We start from the raw sequence: 6,000 nt of genomic DNA, 5'->3' as shown, positions 1-6,000 counted from the left end.
TATCCTAGGACAAATAATTTTGAACTAATAGGGTATTCTGACTCAGATTATGCTGGATGTAAATTAGACCGCAAAAGCACAAGTGGTGGATGCCAATTATTAGGTTCATCACTTTTTAGCTGGTTTAGTAGAAAGCAACATTGTGTTGCTCTATCTACAACTGAGTCAGAATACATAGCTATAGGCGAATGTGTTGCATAATTATTATGGATGATGCATACTCTAAAAGATTTCAACTTAAATATCACAAATGTAAAAGTATTAATTGATAATATAAGTTCAATTAACTTAACCAAGAACCCTGTGCATCATTCAAGAACCAAACATATTGAAATTAGGCACCACTTTATCAGGGATCATGTTACTAAAGGTGATATTGAACTCAAATACATTGAGTCCAAATCAAATTTAGCTGACATTTTCACAAAACCACTCCCTGAAAGTGAATTTAGCAACTTACGTCGAAAATTAGGGATGTGGTTAATAGACTAGGATTTTTCAAAATTGTTTTCAAAAATAATTATTTTCAAATTATAAGTTAAACTTGTTTGTTTTCAAAACTTTCCATTTTTAGATTTTCATAAACAGTTTTGGCCTTAGACTAGTTTTGAATCCTTAGAAAGCATGTACCCATAGGACTAGTTTTTGAGCATCTCACCAACACCTTAGGTTTACCTTGCTTGTGTTTGACAAACATAGAAAGGGGTGAGATGCATAGGCCAACTGTTTGGACTTAAGATGCTTATTTCAGTGCATCGGCATAAGTCTGGACGTTAAATACAAATCAGACATTAATCAGATTAAGTTCATCAGTCAAGTCAAACACTGACTGCTTATAATCAACTTAATCTGACTAACCAAGTGAAAGCTACTATCTTCTGATAGTTAGTTAGTACCTAATTGGTTAGATAGTTGTTTAATTTTAAGTGTCAAGTTCAGGGGGAGAAATTAATTAAAATTTTGTATATTTTTGTACATCTATTTTAAAACTAACTTATTTTTGAACACTAGTTTTCAAAAAGTTAAAATTAACTGAGTGTTTGAAAAATTAGAAGTTTAAAAATCCCACCAAAATTTTAAACTTGATTTTAAAGTTGAAAATCATTACAAACTTAAACTTATTCAGTTTTGTAACATATGCTTGAAAATTAAACTTTCCAAAACTTCGCTTTTATCAAATTAGCCTTAACAAATTTATTTTGGCTAAAACTTTACTTGTTTTTGAAAAATTAAAATTTTTTTGCTTTGTTTTGAAAAATCAAATTTGAAAACTAGATTAACTTTAAACGTATACTTTTTAATTCAACTTAAATCCCCCAAGTCAACTTGACTATCTTTTTAACTTGGTTTTAAAATTATACTTTTATCAGTATCTTTGAATTTTGAATCAAACTTAAATATTTTCCAAAATTAGCTGTTTCTTAACAGTAACTCTACACTATGCTTGTTTACCCTTTCCTATTTTTGCTGAATGCCAAAGGGGGAGGGTTAGGTGGTTAAGTTAGCTAAACCAAATTGGCTAAACCAAATTGAAAAACTAAAACTAACTTTAAAAACCATGTACCTGTTTTATTTATTTCTTGCATGTGTTTTCACTAACTTAACCAGGTTGTCATTCCATCAAAAAGGGGGAGATTATTGGTGCGGGTAGCACTAACGGTCTAACCTAGGTTTTGATGAATGACAAATAGGTTAAGTTAGTTTTGTTGTTGTCTGACACTTTGATCGAGTGTGCAGGAGAAGTCCAGACAGGTCGACGGGCTGACCGGATGTCTGGCACGAAGTCCAGCTAGGTCGACGGGCTGACCGGATAGCTGGCGAGAAGTCCAAGCGAGTCGACGGGCTGACCGGACGCTTGGCAAGAAGTCCAGTTAGGTCGACGGGCTGACCGGATAGCTGGCGAAAGGTCCAGACGGGTCGAAGGGCTGACCAGACGTCTGGCAGGTAAGTGAGGTAAGTCAATGGAGGGGAGTGACTGCGAGGACGCGTTCCCGGGAAGGGAACATTAGGCGTCGATCCGGCTTAGATCCATTTCGGAAATCTAAGTCGAGATCGTGACTAGATTCCGGTCTCAGAAAGACAGAATCTAAGTCCTACTTTTTCTGTTAATTCATACTTTATAAATTGTGCTAACAATCTGTGTTGCAGGGTATATTTTACCTCGGACTAACCTTGTTTTGCAGGAGAAGGAATCTCTGGAAAAAGGTGGTCCGGACGCCCGGAAGGGATCCGGGCGCCCGGAGGCAACTTTTATCCTCTGCGTCGCCTCACTACGTGGAGCATCCTAACTGGACTTCCCACGTCACACCAGGGCACCCGGAAGGGATCCAGGCACCCGGAGCAACATATAAAAGAAGCCCCAGGGGTGGAGCTTCAAATACAACTGAGAACTCTTCGACTGCTTGCCTTGCTGCTCTACGCTCCTACGACGCTAACAAAGCTCCGACAAAGTGCTCCTTCTTCTTTGGTTAATTTCCTTGTCGGTATCACTTTGTTTCATTAGCATTTCTTGTACTCTTTTTTGTAATCATATTCGAATTGCTAGTGATTGCCCAACGAAAGTGGTCAAGGACCACGGGCCTTCGAGTAGGAGTCGTCACAGGCTCCGAACGAAGTAAAATCAACTGTATTCATTTACTTTTCCGCTGCGTACTTTTACACTCGAGTTTTCGAATCGATATTCACCCCCCCCCCCCTCTATCGAACGAACACGGTCCTACAGAAGCTTCATCCTCAAAGGAGTGCAATCAAAAGAGCAAGGAAGGAGCATATTCCTTGTTTCATGTACAAGAGGATGAAGAAGAAGGTGAATCATCCACCTCTAGGACTGAGGGGGAGCGACCTTCGGTGGCACCGGATCAAGAAGAAGGAGAAGCTTCTACATCCGGGTCAAATGAAAAAGAAGATGAAGTAACTTCCACCTCCACAAGTCAAGCAAAGTCTAATGGAGGAACATCAATTTCATATCAAGAGGAAGCCTCTACTTCTAAGTCCAATGGAGGAGCAAGTGTCATCCCTACACATGAAGGTATAAGTGTTTTAATTAAAAATAAAAATCATATAATGTGTTTTGAGTATAGGGAATATGGGCACTACAAGAGCAAGTGCCCTAAGTTGGCCAAGTGGCACTAAATGACAAGGAGAAGCTCAAGGAGACCGCTCCTGGAACCAAGAAGGGCAAGGAGCACATTGTGTGTTTTTCTTGCAATCAAAAGGGACATTATCGGAGTCAATGTCCCAAGAGGAAGAAGACGGTCAAGGCTCAAGGAGGAAGCACAAGTCAAGGGGGAGCTTCCAAGGTAAAAAGGAAGGTGTCATTCATTGAGTCTATCCCCCTAAATAATGGTAAAAAGCATGATAGTTCTAATTTATATCACTTCAATGCTATTTACGATGAAAATAGGAGGCATGATAAAGTTAAGGAAAATCTTGTAGCTTTTCATGCTAAAACTTCTCAACCTAGGTTTAGAAAGGTAGATAGGAATTTAGGCAAGAACCCTAAAGATACTAGGTATTTGCCCACGAAAAAGAAAAATCATGATTTTAGTGAAAAATCTATGGTTGAGGGATTATGGAAGGAAAATCAAGTCTTGAGGTCAAGACTTGATAAATTAGAGAAGACCTTTAGAAAAATCAAAAATGAAACACAAGAGCCTAAGGGTAAAAATATAGGTCTAGGAGTACAACAAGGGTCATCCAATGGCCATAGAGGTTTGGGATACAAACCTAAGGTTAAGAAGGATGAAATGTCTTACCATAGGGTCCTATATAGTTATGGAACAAACCCTAGGTCTAGTGGTCAAGTCAAGAATACTAGGAAGGTTATTCCTAAGAGTATTTTTGCAACAAATATGACTAAGACTTATAAGAAGTCCAAGAAAGTCACAAAGAAGGTCACAAGAGAAGCGATCTCTAGGGTTGACCTAGAAAATGTGACTAAGGCTTCTAAGAAGTCAAACAAGGTCACTAGGAAGGTATCTAGGGAAGTTATCCCTAGTGAGTACCTAGAGCATCCAAGGAGCACCAATAGGTTTTGGGTTCCTAGGAGCATCTTCTCTACCCCATAGATGGGTTAGAGAGTGTCAACTCCGATTAGAATGGTAGTTAACCCAACTTTGATGAAGTTGACACTCAAGGAGCATTTTCAAGGTTATTATTAACCTATGAAAATGAAAAGGATAAAGGGTTTACTCTTGGAAAGAGTAAAAGGTGTCATATTTCGAGAAATTAGATAAAATTTTAAATGACACAATTTGAGAAAATCATAAGAACTACCAAGTTGGGATTTTGGTATGTTCTTAGGAGGTTAAAGGCAAATTTAAGCCTTAACACATTTGGTTACTCTTTAAAGGAGTAATTTGTGCCAAAATTAGATGAATATGTTTAATTTAAATTGGCACAAATTAGGAAAAGCAAAAGAAACGTCAAAGTTGGATTATTGGCATCTTCTTGGGAAATAGTGGGCAATCTAGGTTTTAAATCTTAATTTAGCTAAGACTTAAGGATACTTAGGTAGACAACCTAGGTATTTTATTTATGCGAATTTACCATGCTTTGTTTGCCCATCATAATATGTCATGACATCATATTTATTTTTGCATTCACATTTTATTATGAAAAATACAAAAATATCATGTCATGTCATACATACATCATATAGTTATAGGATATTTTCTTTTAAAAATTATTTCTTTTTGATGTATGTCATAATATTATCATACATTATGTTTATTTCCTTAAAAATTAAGGACAAATGACATTTATCAACATGTGGTATCAACAAGTGACATCCTAGGTGGATGTTCAATATCCACAAAATGTCTAGATAGAGATGCATGATCCCTAGATTAGGGCAAAACCAAATTTTACATCTCACAAAGACCTATAAGATGACTTGTATGTGTTTTGTGCACAGTAGATACTAGTGAGATGTTAGGTTGATGAACAAAGCTCAAGATGTTGATTTAGTGCATTCTTTTGAGTTTTAAGTTCATCAAAACACATAGTTATGTGTTTTCCCATCATTGGGAAAGCTAATGTACAAGTCATGTGCATTAAGCCCAAGGAACATGGTGGGATATTGGTTTTGAAAATCATTTTAAAATTATTTTGGAAAACCTTGATGAAGACTATCTTTTGATAGTGATCATCATTGAAGAGTTAGGCACAAACTTGAAGAAAACACTAAAGTTTTTATAAGTTTTTAAGTTTGTGTCCATCTTTGAAAATATGATGTATTTTCTTAGAAAACTATTTTTCCATGAGAATATATGCTCTAAATAATGTCTACACAAATTTTTATAATTTTTCGAATTTTGTAGAATTTTTGGGGAGTTTCTAAAATTGACTGAAATTAAATTTCAGCTTTTTCAGAGCTTCAATCGATCCGTGGATCGATTGGAGTGCCTCAATCGATCGGGTGATCGATTGAGAAGGTATTTCTCACGAGCAGAAGCTCGTTGGATCGATCAGCCGATCGATCCAAGTAGTCTGAATCGATCAGTAGATCGATTCAGCAGGGTTCAATCGATTGTGACCCAACTCCAATCGATTGAGGAAGCTGATTTTGGCTGGGAAAGCCTGATTTCAGCATTCCAAACCAAGTTTAGTCTAGAAAATCATTCCAAACCCCCCAAAATACATTTGTATACATAAAAAGGGTATTTTCATGTTTAAAACAAGGATGGATTGGTTGAGGAAGACTAAATTGAAGTTTAGGTTGAGGTTTGGTTTCAATATTAAATTTTTGAACCTCAAAACTTCTAAATTTGGGCTTCTTAAAGGTTTAGGGATTCCAAGTCATTGTTGGTGCAATGATAGAAGTCACGACCATGTCTTTAAGGGGAGTTACTCTTTGAGGACATGAAAATTTAATTTTTCATGAACCTTGGAAGGTGGTTAACCTTCTTTTAAGAACATGCTCAAGGTTGAACGTTTGAATTTTAATGGGGAGTGGATATCATCATTGTTCAAGTGGTTCAAGTTGGTATATGCTTATGG

Source organism: Zingiber officinale, chromosome 5A (assembly GCF_018446385.1).
Source record: "Zingiber officinale cultivar Zhangliang chromosome 5A, Zo_v1.1, whole genome shotgun sequence".
Lineage (NCBI taxonomy): Eukaryota > Viridiplantae > Streptophyta > Magnoliopsida > Zingiberales > Zingiberaceae > Zingiber > Zingiber officinale.
Note: the sequence above shows the minus strand (reverse complement) of the source record.